This window comes from Lactuca saligna, chromosome 1 (assembly GCF_052625555.1).
Source record: "Lactuca saligna cultivar CGN05327 chromosome 1, ASM5262555v1, whole genome shotgun sequence".
NCBI classification, from domain to species: Eukaryota; Viridiplantae; Streptophyta; class Magnoliopsida; order Asterales; family Asteraceae; genus Lactuca; species Lactuca saligna.
In genome coordinates, this window is record NC_136417.1 from 188,419,008 (window position 1) to 188,437,123 (window position 18,116).

Consider the following 18,116-nt stretch of genomic DNA (forward strand, 5'->3'; position numbering starts at 1 on the left):
CAGAAAATCTCCATGGGCTCCTTTATGGCCGGCATAACTCCAAGATCACCAATGAAGTTCTTTAGCCATATCACCTCCTTCGACGCTTCGCTCGCTGCGATGTACTCTGATTCGCACGTTGAATCAGCTACGGTTTCTTGCTTGGAACTCTTCCAAGTTACTGCTCCTCCGTTTAGGGTAAAGACTCAGCCCGACTGCGAATGGTAGTTGTCCCTATCGGTCTGAAAACTGGCATCACTATACCCTCGCACCTTCAAGTCATCACTCCCTCCAAGGACTAAGAACCATTCTTTCGTCCTCCGAAGGTACTTAAGGATGTTCTTCACCGCAATCCAATGTGCTTTGCCAGGGTTCCCTTGATATCTGCTAACCATGCTCAAAGCAAAGGCTACATCAGGGCGAGTACAAGTCATAGCGTACATGATTGAGCCAACTGCGGAAGCATATGGTATTCGGCTCATTTTAGTTATTTCAGCTTCGGTACTCGGACTTTGAGTCTTACTCAACCTGGCATTTCCTTGTATCGGTAGTTCTCCCTTCTTTGAGTTTTCCATACTAAAACGTTTAGTACCTTCTTTAAGTAAGTATTCTGACTAAGTCCAATTAGTCTCTTACTTCTTTCTCTTACTATCCTTATTCCCAAAATGTAAGAAGCCTCTCTGAGGTCCTTCATAGCGAAACACTTCCCAAGCCAGGACTTGACTTCCTGCAGAGTCGGGATGTCATTTCCTATGAGTAATATGTCATCGACATATAGAACGAGGAAGCTTACTATACTCCCACTGGCTTTGACATATACACAAGATTCGTCTTTGCGAGACGCTTGCTTGCTTAATATGTCATCTGCGAGACGCTTGCTTAAGTCCATAAATGGACTTCTCAAGCTTACACACTCTATTTGGATGCTTCGGATTCACAAACCCCTCTGGCTGAGCCATGTAAACATCCTCAGCCAACTTTCCGTTAAGAAAGGTGGTCTTGACATCCATTTGCCAAATCTCATAATCATGAAATGCGGCAATTTCTAGCATCACTCTAATAGATTTAATCTTCACAACTGGTGAGAAGGTCTCATCATAGTCAACTCCTGGAGTTTGAGTAAAGCCCTTCGCAACCAATCGCGCTTTATACGTGTGTACATTTCCATCCACGTCGGTCTTCTTCTTGAAGATCCACTTGCACCCAACGGTCTTACGTCCGGGCACATAATCAACCAAATTCCAAACTTGGTTATCGTACATGGATTGGATCTCGCTATCCATTGCCTCTTTCCATTTCGCAGATTCCGGGCCTGCCATGGCTTCCTTATAGCTATTAGGTTCATCAAGATTTACTAGTGTACCATCACTAATATACGTGTCCCCTTCGGTAGTAATATGAAAACCATAAAACTGGGGATGAACTCTAACTCTATCAGAACGTCTAAGAGGTAAGGATTCGTCAATCGGTTCAACAGGAGTTTCCTCCTCGGGTTGAATGCCAGTGGTAGAGGTTCCTTCATCTATCGACTCTTGAATCTCTTCAAGTTCGATTTGCCTCCCACTGTCTCCTTGGCTTATAAGTTCTCACTCTTGGAAAACTCCTCTCCTCGCAACAAAGTCAACATTGTCTTTCGGTCTATAGAAGAGATATCCAAAGGATGTCTGCGGGTAGCCGATGAAAATACATTGCTCACTTCGAGGTTCAAGCTTGTCGTGAGTATCTCGTCTTAAAAAAGCCTCGCAACCCCAAACCTTGATATGTGCCAACGAGGGAGCTTTCCCTGTCCACATCTCGTGAGGTGTTTTGGCAACCTTCTTAGTAGGGACTCGGTTAAGGATATGGGCGGCAGTCTCTAAGGCATACCCCCAAAAGAAGATAGGTAGTGAAGCACGACTCATCATAGAGCGAACCATATCCAATAAGGTTCGATTACGCCTTTCTGCCACACCATTCAACTGCGGTGTCCTAGGAGGCTTCAATTGCGAAACTATTCCACACTCCTTGAGATAATCGTGGAATTCAAGACTTAGGTACTCTCCTCCTCGATCGGATCGAAGCATCTTGATTTTCCTACCCAATTGATTCTCCACTTCATTCTTGAACTCCTTGAACTTTTCAAAGGTTTATGACTTTTTCTTGATTAAATAGATATACCCATATCTACTATAATCATCAGTAAAAGTCACATAGAAGCGGTTCCCATCCTTCGTGGTTGATCTAAAGGGTCCACATATATCGGTATGTATTAGGTCCAATAGCCCCTCACCCCTTTCACAAGTATTCGTGAAGGGTGACTTAGTCATCTTTCCAAGTAAACAAGACTCGCATGTGTCATCTTCCCTAAGGTCGAATGACTCCAACACTCCATCCTTTTGGAGTTGGGCTATGCGTTTCTTGTTGACATGTCCAAGACGGCAATGCCACAAGGATGCTTTATCCAAACTAGTGGAAGAATCAATATTCAAAACATCATTTCCTAAGTTATCAACAATCATAACAGTTTCATATATTCCATTACATGGTATAGCTTCAAAGTAAAAGACACTATTTAGATAAACCAAAATAGAACCATTCTCATTATTAAAAGAAAATCTAAATCCTTGTCTATATAAACCATGAAATGAAATGATGTTTCTAGCCATTTCTGGCGAATAGCAACAATTGTTCAAATCTAAACACAAATTATTCCTAAGCACTAAAGAATACACTCCATTCTTGGTAACAGGCGACGATCGTCTGTTCCCCATGATTAGATTGATCCTTCCTTGCTCCACATCCCTACTTCTTCTTAGTCCCTGCACATTTGAACAAATGTGATAACCACAACCGGTGTCAAGAACCCAAGAAATAGCATGGTTAGAATCATTAGATTTAATTGTGTATATACCTGCGAAAGATGGCTTGATCTTTCCTTCTTTGATTCCTTTCAGGTATTCTGGGCAGCTTCTCTTCCAATGTCCTATCTTGTGGCAGTGGTGGCACTCTGCCTCCTTCGGGTTAGGATAGGGCTTAGAGGGATCAACTTTGGTCCCACTAGAAGAGGCACCATCTCGGGCTTTAACCTTGCGATAGTTCTTTGATGAAGCCTTCCTCTTCTTTCCCTTTCCTTGACCAATTGCCAAGACAGGAGCAGCAGACGGATTGGGAGTAGGTGCAACAGACTTGTCTTTGAAGTTGCTCTCAGCGACTCTCAAAAGACCTTGGAGCTTGCTTAGGGTGACCTCCTCTTTGTTCATGTGGTAGGTCATCCTAAATTGGTTATACATCGGAGGCAAAGAGTGAAGCACCATGTCGATCGCCAAGTCTTCCCCAAAGTCAACATTTAACTTGTGAAGGCGATCGACATACCTTTGCATCTTTTGCAGGTGCACGGTAAGAGATTCTCCATGACCCATCTTAGCGGAGATCATGTTAGTGAAAATCTCATAACGCTCTTGTCTCACGTTTTGGTGGTACCTCTCCAATAAGTCTTGATGCATCTCGTATGGATACATGTCCTCGTAGGACTTTTGGAATTCGGAGTTCGTGGTGGCAATCATGATGCAATTTACCTTCGTTGCATCTCGCTCATGAGTCTCAAAAGCGGTGATTTCAGCCGGAGTAGTGATTTCGGGGTTGATCTTCTCAAGCTTTTCATCGAGGACATACTCCTTATCCTCGTAGCGAGCAATGGTGCGAATGTATCTTATCCATTCGCTAAAGTTCGCTCCATCGAAGGTGACCTTTTGGCAAAGGCTCATCAACGTGAAAGAACTCGCAGCAGCGTTGTTTGTGTTCGACATCTATAGAAAGGACAAAGATAGATTAGAATAAGAATCCCTAATTATCACCCAATAAGAAAAATTAGGGTTAGGATCCAACAATAACATTTACATATTAGAAAAGGGATGTCGTAATCCAACATGAAAATAAATTGAAGGTAAGTGAATGACGATTCACTAATTCTCCATTACAAAACCTAGACTATTAGTCCTAAGTGTATTGAGAATTCCTAGGTTCGGATGAGATTCATTGAACTATTCAATGGCATGTTTAAATCTCGATATGCCCCTCTTGTTTGTGACTGGGATGCCGAGGATCACAAAGCGGGTGTGAATTACCATGCAAATTCACATGGTGCCTTCATTGTAACGATCACCTATTCGATGTGCCGGTAAACCACACACGCTCCATCGAACTATGATAAACAATGAATCACCCTTTGCCACCTTTGCTTAGAACCAATTAGTGTGCCGGTAAACCACACACGCTCCACTAACTTCTTAGCAAGGGTGCAAAGTGTAATTTCATGGGATTGCATCAATTCACTTTTCCTAAAGTAACTAAGATTGGGAAAAAAAAATTTAAAACGCGTAGTTACTTTGTATTTCTTATTATACTTTTAATGAGAGGATGAGGTTGCCCTATCCTACCCGTTCGGCTAACGACCCTCCACCAATCAAGCAAGCGGTGGGTGTGAGTGTACACCCATTAAGCGCCATTTTATAGGCCGCAACCTTATACCCACCTTATAGATCGGTTTCGTGAATGAGGCCTACTAACGGTAAGACTAGCATTTAGTTATACGTATATATATATATATATATATATATATATATATATATATATATATATATATATATATATATTATTCTAGTAGTATCATATTAGTATAAGGTTGTGTTTTAAACCTTTTAAAACGTAGGGTTTGAAATTTAAGTTGTATAAATTAAAACCTTTTAATCACAAATATAAATTTCAAAACTTGAGGGAAAGTTTTAAACACTTTAAAACATGGAGGATCAAATAACAAATAATTCCAATTAACAATTAATATCCTAATTATCTTTATTTGATTTATCCAAGATTTCTTTTAAGATAATTATCAAAATAATTAATCATTTATCATATAAGGGAATTAAATATTTTATTAGATGATAAATATCTTTAATTAGATCAAGATTATAGTCATATATATCAAAAAATCAGATTAGGGATGATCTAATATGATTAAGGTAAGTTTCCATAAGATAAACATGAAAAAATCCCGGTTTTGCCTAATCCTGACGCCCGGACTCGCCGAGTACACAAAGGGACTCGCCAAGTCAGGCCTACTCGCTGAGTCCACTTTGGAACTCGCCGAGTCCATGACTCAAAAACCCAAAAAATTGAATTTTGCAGGTTTGTTTCAGTTAATCAAGCAACAATTTAAAGAAAACCAAGCTAGGCTCTGATACCACTGATGGGTTTTAGCCATAAGAACTTTCCTATGTGCACATGCAAAACCCTAATGCTCGGATCTAGGCTTTCTAATTAAACATGCTTTGAATCCAAGACTTCTAATGGCTAATTAGGTTAAATAACAACATTGAAATAGATCTAGAATCATACCTTTGGATTCCTTGTTGATCTCGTTGTCTTGGAGCTTCTAGAGTCACAAATGTCACTCCTCTAATGGCTTACAAACACCAATAGCAAGCAAGATGATTTAGGAGAGAGGAGAGGGGAGGAATTCAGCCAAAGTATCTCTACTTTAGATGGTGTGTCGAATTCCCTCACCCCTAGGGTCTATTTATACTTGTAGACTCCTTAAGGATTACAACTTTAACCCTAATTGGATAACTTAGACTTTAAGTTGATCCATATCCTTTCCTTGATAACCCTATGGACGATTTTGGCTTATCCAAGCCCTAGAAATCGTCCATCCTATCATGGATAAGGATTTATAGTCTAAAGTGAAACTATCAAACAATTGACAGTTTATACCCTCTTATTCAATTAATCTCTTTAAGTCACCAAATTAATTCCAATTAATCTATGACTTATATCAATCAAATAACCATATATTATTCCTTATAATATTTACTCTCTCTTAAAAAATCATCCTTCAAGTTGCTATGGTGAAGGCAACCCAAAAGGACCATGCACAACCGGATCAAATACTTGCCTAATATAGTTGCAGCCTTAGACACTATTCCAACAGTTTCTACACCTTCTGATACTGTTTTGAATGGTTTTAAAGAGTTTGATGATGTGGTTGGAAATTCTAATGTTTGTTATGATAGTAATGAAAAACCACCAGTTTCACAAGTTTCTCCGTCTGATACACCCTCACTTGTCTCACAACCTAATTCTTGTTCATGTTCATGTGAGAAAAGCAAAGGTGTTGGCATGGAAAACAAATCTGAAAAATGCAGTACAGGTTTTAAGAATAACAAACAGATTTGTTTCAATTGTGGTATTTGTGGTCATATATCTAGGAATTGTCCTAATAAAATGTTTGTACATTATATGTCTCCAAGAGGAGAGAACGAATTTAGGGTGGGGGGGGGGGGGTCTTTGACTAGAAAATCCTCTACAACTCATTCTCGGAATGATGATTGGAAGGTTGATCGTAGCAGAAAACGAGGAGTTTTTAAAATTAATAAGAAGGTTTTTCACAACAAAGTCCCGAATAGTTTGCCAAAACCAAACATGGCTCAGCCAAGATTGGTTTCGTCAAGGAGTAGCTCTGGGTCTTCAACCAATTCTGATAGAAAACCCAGATACTTAATAAAAATCATGTTTCAAAACCATCAGTAACTGTTAGAAAACCTAATTGTCAATGGCTACCCAAAATAAGTTCCAATCTATCATCTGTATCCTCTGAAAAAATTAGTAAATAATGATAAATCTGAAAAGGCAATGGGACAACCCAGGAATGTGTTGACCTGGGTTCCCAAATCTAAATGAGCCCGCACATTTTGCAGGGACAGTTGCGGGGGAATGTCATCAGACCGTGGTTCATCGACAGCGGCTGGAGAAAGTTGCAAGATCACTCAGAGAGGAACCATCACAAATGGAGTGTTAAGTTTCGAGAATGTCAACTTTGCTCCTGAATTAAACCATAGTTTGTTGAGTGTGTCCTAAATATGCGACAAAGGCTATTCTACACATTTCACTGATAAGGAATGTATGATTCTCAAGCCAGGATTTGTCATCCCAGAAGAGTGGATCCTTGTCAAATCTAAAAGGGATGGGAATGCTTACATCATTGATATGAATAGAAATCTTCCAAAAAAAAGTTACGTGCCTCTTTTCAAAGATCTCATAACAAAATGTAATGTTGTGGCACCGAAGACTTGGTCATGCTAACGCCAAAAACCTAAATCATCTTGTTAAGAATGATAAGGTTTGTGGTTTACCTATCAGAGACTTCATATCATTCGAAAAGTGTGTGTCATGTACCCAGGGTAAACATCACAGAAAACCACACCTGCCAAAACAGGTTAACTCAATCAATCAGCTACTCCAATTATTATATATGGACTTGTTGGGTCCAGTTAACGTCCTTAGCATCAATAGAACTTCATACTGTCTGGTTGTGATTGATGATTTCTCTTGGTTTACGTGGGTCTTCTTCTTATCCAACAAAGTTGGGGTTGCAGAACTGATAAAGAAGTTCATAGTGCTAATTGAGAACCAAACCAACAATCAGGTGAAGGCGCTTCATACCGACAACGGAACAGAGTTCAAGAATTCTATTCTTGATAATTTTTGCGCTAAAAAGGGATCATGCATCAATACAGCTCCGCTCACACACCTCAACAAAACGGTGTTGTTGAAAGGAGAAATAGAACCTTAAAAGACGCTGCAAGGATGATGTTGTGGGACTCCAAGTTACCAGTCTTCTTTTGGGCCGAGGCAATCGACAATGCTTGCTATGTTCAGAATCGTGTGTTGATCAACAAAGATCAGATGAAGACTCTGTATGAGATTCTCTATGGTCACAAGCCATCAGTCAGTCATTTTCGTGTATTTGGCTGCTCTTGCACCCTTCTTCACCTAGAGCCCAACCTGAAGTTTAATGCCAAAGCTAATGATTGTTACTTCGTAGGGTATGTTGCACGCACTGCATATAGGGTCTATAATAAGAAGACGGAGCAGATTGTGGAATCCTATGACGTGCACTGGTTAGGGGAAAATGAAACGGATGCTCGAGTGGGTCCGGATTGGCTGTTTGATTACACATCGCTTTTCAAGTCCATAAATGTGTCTTTGGATAGCTCATCTGGGTCTGTCTCTGGTTCGAAGAATGCTTATGAAGATGAAGACGAAGAAGTTGTCTATAGACCCCCAACGGTATCCTCTTCGCCATCTGATGGGGAGTCCTTTGCTTCGCCTGAAGGGGAGTCATCTGTACCACCTGATAGTCCAAAATCTCCAGTTCAGAATGATACTCCTGATGTTGAGGCTACACCACTCACTCCTGTTGAAAGAGAGTTCATGTCTAGAGATGCTTCTGCTGTCACTTCAACTTTTATGGAACTACTCTTTCTTGAAGACATTTCTAATGAGTTTGTAGCAGAGTCATCCAGTGTGGGACAATCAGCAAACAAAGGAGGTGTCAAAATTCACAATCTTCCCGTCTCGCTTAATGATATTAGCCAGGAGATACCCTCAAGAATTCAACGTGATCATTCGATCGAGAACATCATTGGTCAGCTGGGAGATGGCGTTAAAACAAGAAGTCAGAGTGCAGATGTCAATGCATGCCTCTACTCTTGCTTTATCTCTCAAATAGAGCCCAAGAATGTTGAAATGGCTCTAAATGAGCCCAGCTGGGTAGACAGTATGCATGAAGAATTGAATCAGTTTGAAAAACTCGGGGTTTGGAAATTGGTTGAGTTACCAAAGGGCAAAAAGTCTCTTGACACACGTTGGGTCTATTGAAACAAGCAGGATGATTCAGGGGTTATAGTGCGAAATAAATCTAGATTGGTGGTTCGTGGGTTTCGACAAGTCAAGGGTCTTGATTATAATGAGGTCTATGCTCCAGTGGCTCACTTGGAGGCTATTCGTATCTTCCTTGCATATGCTGCCTACATGAACTTCACGGTTTATCAAATGGACATCAAGACTGCCTTCTTGTATGGCAAGGTGAAGGAAGAAATCTATGTTGATCAGCCCCCTGGGTTTGTTAACTCGAAGTTTCCTAATCAAGTCTACAAGTTGGATAAGGCATTGTATGGGTTACCTCAAGCTCTTCGAGCGTGGTATGCGACTCTTGCATAGCACTTACCCGAGCATGGATACTCTCGTGGCACTGTCGATCAATCTTTGTTTATCAAGCATGTCGATAATGATCAAATCTTGGTTCAAATTTACGTTGACGACATTATCTTTGGGTCTACCAGTCCGCAGCTATGCAAGGAGTTTGAAGGAGTTATGAAAAAGCAGTTCGAGATGAGTTTGTTGGGAGAGATGACCATGTTTCTGGGGCTTCAGATCAAACAAAATTCAACCGGAATCCTACTACATCAAGCCAAGTATGTGGAGGATATTCTTGAGAAGTTTGAGTTTAAAGACGCTAAGCCTGCATCGACACCGATGGCTGAAAGACCTTTTCTGACTCCAGATCCTGATGGCGAATCCGTAGATCAGACACACTACAAATTGATGATCGGATCATTGATGTATCTTACTGCAAGCCGACCTGACATCATGTTTGTAGTTTGTCAATGTGCACGTTATCAGACTAATCCTATACTTTCACATGTTATTGTTGTCAAAAAAAAAAAAAAAATTTGGTATATTAAAGGCAATCCAAAATTGGGTCTTTGGTATCCGAAAAATTCTGAATTTGATTTATATGCTTTTGCTGACGGTAATTATGGAGGTTGTGAGCTTGACAGAAAATCTACTTCTAGAGGGTGTCAATATCTTGGAGATCGGCTGGTGTCATGGCAGTGCAAGAAGCAACACATTGTCTCAACTTCAACAGCTGTAGCGGAATATGTTGTTGCATCTGCATGTTGCTCTCAAGTCATATGGATCCAACATCAGCTGTTGGATTACAGTTTGAATTATCTAGAAACCCCAATCTATTGTGAAAATGAGGCTGCGATTCAATTTGCTAAAAATCCTGCCCAAAACTCAAAAACCAAGCACATTGATATTAAAATTCATTTTATCAGAGACTGTTTTGAACGTTCACTCATCCGGCTGGAACAGGTTCTCACTGCTAATAATGTGGCGGATCTGTTCACCAAGTCTTTTAACAAAGCTCGATTCGATGTGCTTGTTGAATTTTTGAAAACGATACGTTTTGAGGATTAATTTTATTTTTACCTTTTTACTTAATTTAAGTTTTTTTATTTTTGTTTTTCAATTCTTATCTTCAATTTTTTATTTATTTTTATTTTTGGTTAGCTTAGTTTAAATTTGCGTATTTTAGTGATTTCATTCTCACCCATGCACAAATTTAGGGGGGGAAAGAAACAAAAACCAAACAAAAAAATTTCAAAAAATTCAAATATCCAAAAACAATAAAAAATCAAAAAGATGTTACTGATAATCTTGCTTGTAAGTGATGTGTTGGGAAGTGATATTATCAAGTGATAACGGGCAATCTGAATCTGCATAACATACCAGAATTGAAATGTCTACGCCCTGTGCTCGATGTGTCGGTAGGCACGAAAGATTCTAAATGGACTTGACTAGGAAGATATGAACTTAAGGAATTCAAGGACTTGACAAAAATTGAACTAGTTAACCTGACAATACGACACTCGGATAGGTTGAGCAGGGATATATAGATGGGAATCTACCGGTCACACTAAAAGAACCCGTATCTAGAACTGTGGATTCACTTTTCCTCGATGTGTGGATTATGTCCTTAATTCCGGTATTGATGGGGTAACTGGGGAATTCCGATAAATTAGGTCTGTAGAAAGTTATTTTCTTTCTCTCTGTTTGTTAGCCATATGTTGCATCCTTTGCGTGATCGAAAGATCCGACCTAGACTATAACATATGTAATTCTATCTCTCTTCATCTTCTTTCTATGCAATTCTTCCTATCTGTTAGCCATATACTATCTCCTCTGAGTGACTCAAAATCTGACTTGGTACACAGTATATGCATCATTCTTTTTCTCAATCCCTCTGAAACTTCAGTTGGTCATATGTTTCATCCTCTGCGTGATTGGAAGAGATCCGACCTGGGTGTATAGCATATGCATTCTAAATCTAGCTTCTCTCTTAATAATTGTCTGCTCACCCGGTGTAAGGAGTATTCTGGAAATTCTTGAATACTAGAGCATATCAGGAAGCGGGAAACATGTTCTGATACAATTAAAATTAAACATACAGATTTTCTGTAGATCTCGCTGCTCAATTTAGGTGGACAACAATATTCGTGGTCGTCATTGGCTAAATGGTCCCTAGGAAATATATCTAAGAATATAGGATCAAAATGTCTTGTCATTATTAGTTTGTCCAAAATTACAAATTTTTCGTGTTTAAGTGGACCACAATACCGACGATCGATCAAACATAGACATGAAGATGCAGGTACCGATAAGTAGACTAAGGTTGTCTAACAACTTTAATCTCAAAGTCACAAAATTAATATTCAGTGTTTGTGTAGATAAAGTTTAGTCCATTTTGTCTTGACTCTTATTTTTATTTTCTTTTGAATTGTCAAAATTTAAAATTCAAAATTTTGGAAATTGTTTTGTTCTATTTTAAGTTTAATTTTATTTTATTTCATTTTTTATCTATTTTATTTTATTTATTATTTATTTTTTTATTTTTTATTTTTATTTCTGTTAAATTTTTATTTCTGTTAAATTTTTATTTCTGTTAACTTTTTATTTTGTTTTATTTTTATTTTTAGTCTTATTTTAATTTTTAAAATCCTCAAAGTATTATTTTTTTAAAAAAAAATTAAAATTGGACTGTACCTTACACAGTGTGGAAAGCAGGTAAAGAGGTCAAGCGTAACGACCATAAAATTCCAACCAATTTAAACTTTTCAAAAACAACCCAATTTCATTAAATTATTACAAAAAGGTTTTCAATACATTTATTATCAGAGTATTCACAGAACCATAATCATAAAACATAAACTCGAGGAGTGGTACAATCACGCCTTTGCCTTGCCAAGGTCTCCTGAAGAGCCTGAAAAACATTAAACCACAACTGTAAGCCCGAAAGCTTAGTGAGATACCCCCAAAATACCAACCACATATACCATACACACGTAACATGCTATATCATAACAATTCACAGAACAGTCATGCATATCGGGTCTACTGTGTGACCGGTCCGCCGTATCGGGCCTTCAGTCCACCAGGTCCACCCTCCGAGTCTAGTCATGTCCCTCGAGTCTGCAGTGTGGTTGGTCCGCCCGCACCGGGCCTTCAACCCACCTGGTCCACTCTCTGAGTCTACAGTATGACTGGTTCGCCCACATCGGGCCTTCAGTCGGCCTGGTCCACTCTCCGAGCCTCGGCACATCTGGTCCGCCCTCGTGGGGCGTATGTAACGTCCGCAGATCCGGGCTAGTCAATTTAGAGGCAATAGGGGTCGAAAATGACTTTTCGACAAAAGATTACTTAGAATAAATAATCTTAACCAAGTTGTGGAATATGTCTCAAGCTTTCCGTACATATAAAGAACGCCAAAATCCGAGTTATAACGAAGAAGTTATGGCCCGCCGAAGTTTTACGGCAAAACCGGCACGGCACCGGGAGACGTAAATAGTGAATTTACGATAGAAGACTTTTTAGCCTTAGCAATCTAAACAAAAGTCGTAGAATATGTTAAAATAAGAGCGTCGATAAAAAGAACGCCCAAATCTGACTTCGTATGAAGAAGTTATGATTTTTCTAAGATTCGGCTTAGTAGTGTACAGCCCGAAACTCGAATTTTAGTTCGAGCGGTTTTTGGCTTACGCGAACTAAATGAGAGTTGAAGATCTCATTAATAGGAACTCGACGGTAAAAAGACAGACGAAAACGGAGTCCGTATGAAGGAGTTATGAACTCTTCGCGGCCATTTAACAATCTAAACGCCTCCTACTATTAAATTTGAGATCGGTCGAGAATTAGCCGATGGAGTCTAAACGAAAGTTGTAGATCTTGAGTTTACCTATGCGTGGATATAAAGAATGTCGAAAACGGAGCTCGTATGCGAAACTTATGATTTTTCTAAGTTTGAGGGCTGATACGCGATAGGGGGTGACGTGGCACCACCAGAATTGGACACGTGGCACCACCAGAAGGCCACCACATGGACCAACTCGACGAGTCATGACTCAGACTCGGCGAGTCCACCAGTCAGGCCTCCTATAAATAGAGGTGCCGGGCATTCACTTCTCTTCACACCTCTCCAACATTCTTTCTCTCTCTAGCCTCCGAAACCCTCCCTAAAGCCTAGGTAAACCCCCTAGCACCCGAAGGAAGCCCCGAGGCTCCCGGAGTCCTGAGAAAAAGGGTCTTTCGGCTCGGAAACGCTGCTCCAGCGAAGCCCGGTTTTGCGAAAAACCTGCTGTAAGTGAGCTATGCCTACGCTATCTTTAATATAGCTTATGTTTTAATATAGTAACATTATTAGGAACTTATAATGAGTATTTAGGCTATTATTATGAGTTATATTGAGTGTTATTTAACGCTTATATAATAATAATAATAGTCAGACTATTAATTAGTCACGGTTATCGTTAGACTAAACCCTAGTGGTACTGGTACTAGGTTTTATCGAAGGAATATCATTTTGAGAGTATCGAAGCGCTGTCCGAGTGTTGAGTCACCACCTAATCAAGTGAGTGCATGGTCCCTTTCATCTTACACATAGATATGAAGTATTTTATATAAACTACGTGCTATGTGTGCATATTATCTGAATACTTGTTGTCTATGCTGGATGAACGTTTTATACATGTTTTAAAGGATTTAAACTGTATATGTATTTTATATCTACAAAATGTGTTGGGTAAAACATGGGTAGATGAAATAGTTGTTTTGTGATAACATAATGTTGTCAGTGATCCAGTCATCTAGTGGAGTATAGATGAAGACCATGGGCGATACTAGATGGTCCGATAGAACGCTAGTAAGCTCGTAACCTGTAGGTGTTTTTGAACTAGGTGCTCATTAGGTATTTTGAACTGAGTGTGTTCACTACGTATATTTGAACTGAGTGTGTTCACTACGTATCTTTGAACTGAGTGTGTTCACTACGTATCTTTGAACTGAGTGTGTTCACTAAGTATTTTGAACTAAGTGTGTTCACTAGTTACTTTTGAACTAAGTGTTTACCAGATGTTTCGGACTACGTGTTCACCAGATATATTCTATAAGCCTTGGTAATGATGGACTTCGTGTCGATTCCTTAGGATGATCCTTAGGAATAAATAAACGAGGAATAGTTGATTCTTAGGGTAGATCCTTAAGACTAAAGAAGATAATGGGGATGGGTAATTGGGTTGATTGTTTGATTGTTTAAACATAATAATTATATTATTGTGGGTTGAAAACCCTATGTACTCACCAGATTTCCCAACCTGACCCACTCAGTTTATTTATATCACAGGTGTTGATACGAAGTCACTTTACACTGAGAGATTTAAAGAGATGTAGATCACTAGTGTAAATAAATGTAAGTTCTGTTTATGCTTATGTTTCTGTATTAACGATGACATCCCAAACGTTTTAAGATGAATAAAAATACGTTTCTTCGAAAATGTTTTAATAACGTAATTATCGTGTTTTTCTGGGAACAAATTCCGCAACCTTTTTATAAAATGAAGTACTCTGATTTTCATAAAGCATAAACAAAATCGGTCTTTTCTGGCCGTGATTTTGGGGATGTCACAGTTGGTATCAGAGCATTAGTTTAAGCGAACTAGGAATATGGATTTATTTCTAGACTTAAACTTAGAATGCTAAGCAATGATTGTGAGGAGTGTGTTTAATAAAATTTAGGTAATACACCTGAATAGACACAAGCACTAGCTTATTTAGGGAAAATTCCTAACATGCTTTTATGTGCTAAATGATTTATGATATGCATTATATGATCGGATCTATGGTCTGTTGCCGACCGGATCTGGAAATTTTATGTGCTCAGGATTTCTAAACGTTTAATTACGATATTAGAACGGGCATGTAACTTTTTGGAGTAATAAGGAGGAATACGCGTCTAATTCTTCCTCTATCTATATTCTCGTTTCGATACACCAAACGCTTGCTTTGGAGAATAGAATGTCATGATGACGACTCACAGAGAATTGAGTAAGTGGAGGAAATGAAAAGGCTTATGATAGTGAATGACACCTATCGAAAGATATCATAAGAGTGATATCTTGCCTTTAGAATATGTCATGTTGTACGTTTAGAGGAGTACAGTACGTCCGAAGTACACCTTCGATTGGCAAGATGATGGAATAATTGGCGTAATTCATGAAGTTGACCCATCGTATGGTATTTCCACTGAGCTGAAGCAGAATTGATGATTGAAGATACGCATAGAAGAAGTCCTAGTAGAGTCTAGGGAAAATTTTGTGATTGTTTGGACACATTTTTATGTGTTAAAAAAATTGTTTTGTGATAATAACTTGGGAAAACTGCGAGACAATACTTGGGACGAGTATGAGTAGGTGTGAAAGGTAGTAGATGCATATACTACCGGAAGCACAGGACTCACGCTTGGATCAGGGAAAGTCACAAGGTTACCAAGAAGCTAGTAATTGATTTCGATTTATTCAAGTGTGTTGTTACCATTGTTTCGGTAATGACTAGGACGATTGTTGATATCCCGACCCTAGTGGTCATATCGAATTGAGTCCGACTACGATGAGTATGTTACGCGGTTCAGAGAACCAAGTTTAATGTAGCGTCCGACTTAAACCAAATGATTGAAATCAAAGCGATCAATAGAAGTATCGCGCTCGTTGTTAAAAGAATATGGTTGCTAGAGATGCTACCTTTTTAGATGCGACTAGAACATGAAGGAAGGTATAGACTGTTCTGGAATTTGACTCTAAGAGACCTGAGTCTGAGCATTGCAACATACGATGATAGGTCATTAGAATATGACACATCGGTCCATTGTATTAATAAAAGAACTTATCTTAAGTTCGTATCCAGAGAGGATCGAGATTGTGACTTGAAGGTCATAATTTGGAGTCTAACGTGAGATAGAGAGCGTACGCAAGATCGAGCACCGCCTGTAGTCAAGGAGTCTAAGAGTTAGATACACGTTCGAAGAAACCTCGAAGTTATGACTTAGGATGAATAGATAACAAATGGAGTCATCATGTGAGCCATGTTTCGTTGATGATTCCGGGATGTAATCATCCTAAGGGGGAGATAATTGTAACGCCCGCAGATCCGGGCTAGTCAATTTAGAGGCAATAGGGGTCGAAAATGACTTTTCGACAAAAGATTACTTAGAATAAATAATCTTAACCAAGTTGTGGAATATGTCTCAAGCTTTCCGTACATATAAAGAACGCCAAAATCCGAGTTATAACGAAGAAGTTATGGCCCGCCGAAGTTTTACGGCAAAACCGGCACGACACCGGGAGACGTAAATAGTGAATTTACGATAGAAGACTTTTTAGCCTTAGCAATCTAAACAAAAGTCGTAGAATATGTTAAACTAAGAGCGTCGATAAAAAGAACGCCCAAATCTGACTTCGTATGAAGAAGTTATGATTTTTCTAAGATTCGGCTTAGTAGTGTACAACCCGAAACTCGAATTTTAGTTCGAGCGGTTTTTGGCTTACGCGACCTAAATGAGAGTTGAAGATCTCATTCATAGGAACTCGACGGTAAAAAGACAGACGAAAACGGAGTCCGTATGAAGGAGTTATGAACTCTTCGCGGCCATTTAACAGTCTAAACGCCTCCTACTGTTAAATTTGAGATCGGTCGAGAATTAGCCGACGGAGTCTAAACAAAAGTTGTAGATCTTGAGTTTACCTACGCGTGGATATAAAGAATGTCGAAAACGGAGCTCGTATGCGAAACTTATGATTTTTCTAAGTTTGAGGGCTGATACGCGATAGGGGGTGACGTGGCACCACCAGAATTGGACACGTGGCACCACCAGAAGGCCACCACATGGACCAACTCGACGAGTCATGACTCAGACTCGGCGAGTCCACCAGTCAGGCCTCCTATAAATAGAGGTGCCGGGCATTCACTTCTCTTCACACCTCTCCAACATTCTTTCTCTCTCTAGCCTCTGAAACCCTCCCTAAAGCCTAGGTAAACCCCCTAGCACCCGAAGGAAGCCCCGAGGCTCCCGGAGTCCTGAGAAAAAGGGTCTTTCGGCTCGGAAACGCTGCTCCAGCGAAGCCCGGTTTTGCGAAAAACCTGCTGTAAGTGAGCTATGCCTACGCTATCTTTAATATAACTTATGTTTTAATATAGTAACATTATTAGGAACTTATAATGAGTATTTAGGCTATTATTATGAGTTATATTGAGTGTTATTTAACACTTATATAATAATAATAATAGTCAGACTATTAATTAGTCACGGTTATCGTTAGACTAAACCCTAGTGGTACTGGTACTAGGTTTTATCGAAGGAATATCATTTTGAGAGTATCGAAGCGCTGTCCGAGTGTTGAGTCACAACCTAATCAAGTGAGTGCATGGTCCCTTTCATCTTACACATAGATATGAAGTATTTTATATAAACTACGTGCTATGTGTGCATATTATCTGAATACTTGTTGTCTATGCTGGATGAACGTTTTATACATGTTTTAAAGGATTTAAACTATATATGTATTTTATATCTACAAAATGTGTTGGGTAAAACATGGGTAGATGAAATAGTTGTTTTGTGATAACACAATGTTGTCAGTGATCCAGTCATCTAGTGGAGTATAGATGAAGACCATGGGCGATACTAGATGGTCCGATAGAACGCTAGTAAGCTCGTAACCTGTAGGTGTTTTTGAACTAGGTGCTCATTAGGTATTTTGAACTGAGTGTGTTCACTACGTATATTTGAACTGAGTGTGTTCACTACGTATCTTTGAACTGAGTGTGTTCACTACGTATCTTTGAACTGAGTGTGTTCACTAAGTATTTTGAACTAAGTGTGTTCACTAGTTACTTTTGAACTAAGTGTTTACCAGATGTTTCGGACTACGTGTTCACCAGATATATTCTATAAGCCTTGGTAATGATGGACTTCGTGTCGATTCCTTAGGATGATCCTTAGGAATAAATAAACGAGGAATAGTTGATTCTTAGGGTAGATCCTTAAGACTAAAGAAGATAATGGGGATGGGTAATTGGGTTGATTGTTTGATTGTTTAAACATAATAATTATATTATTGTGGGTTGAAAACCCTATGTACTCACCAGGT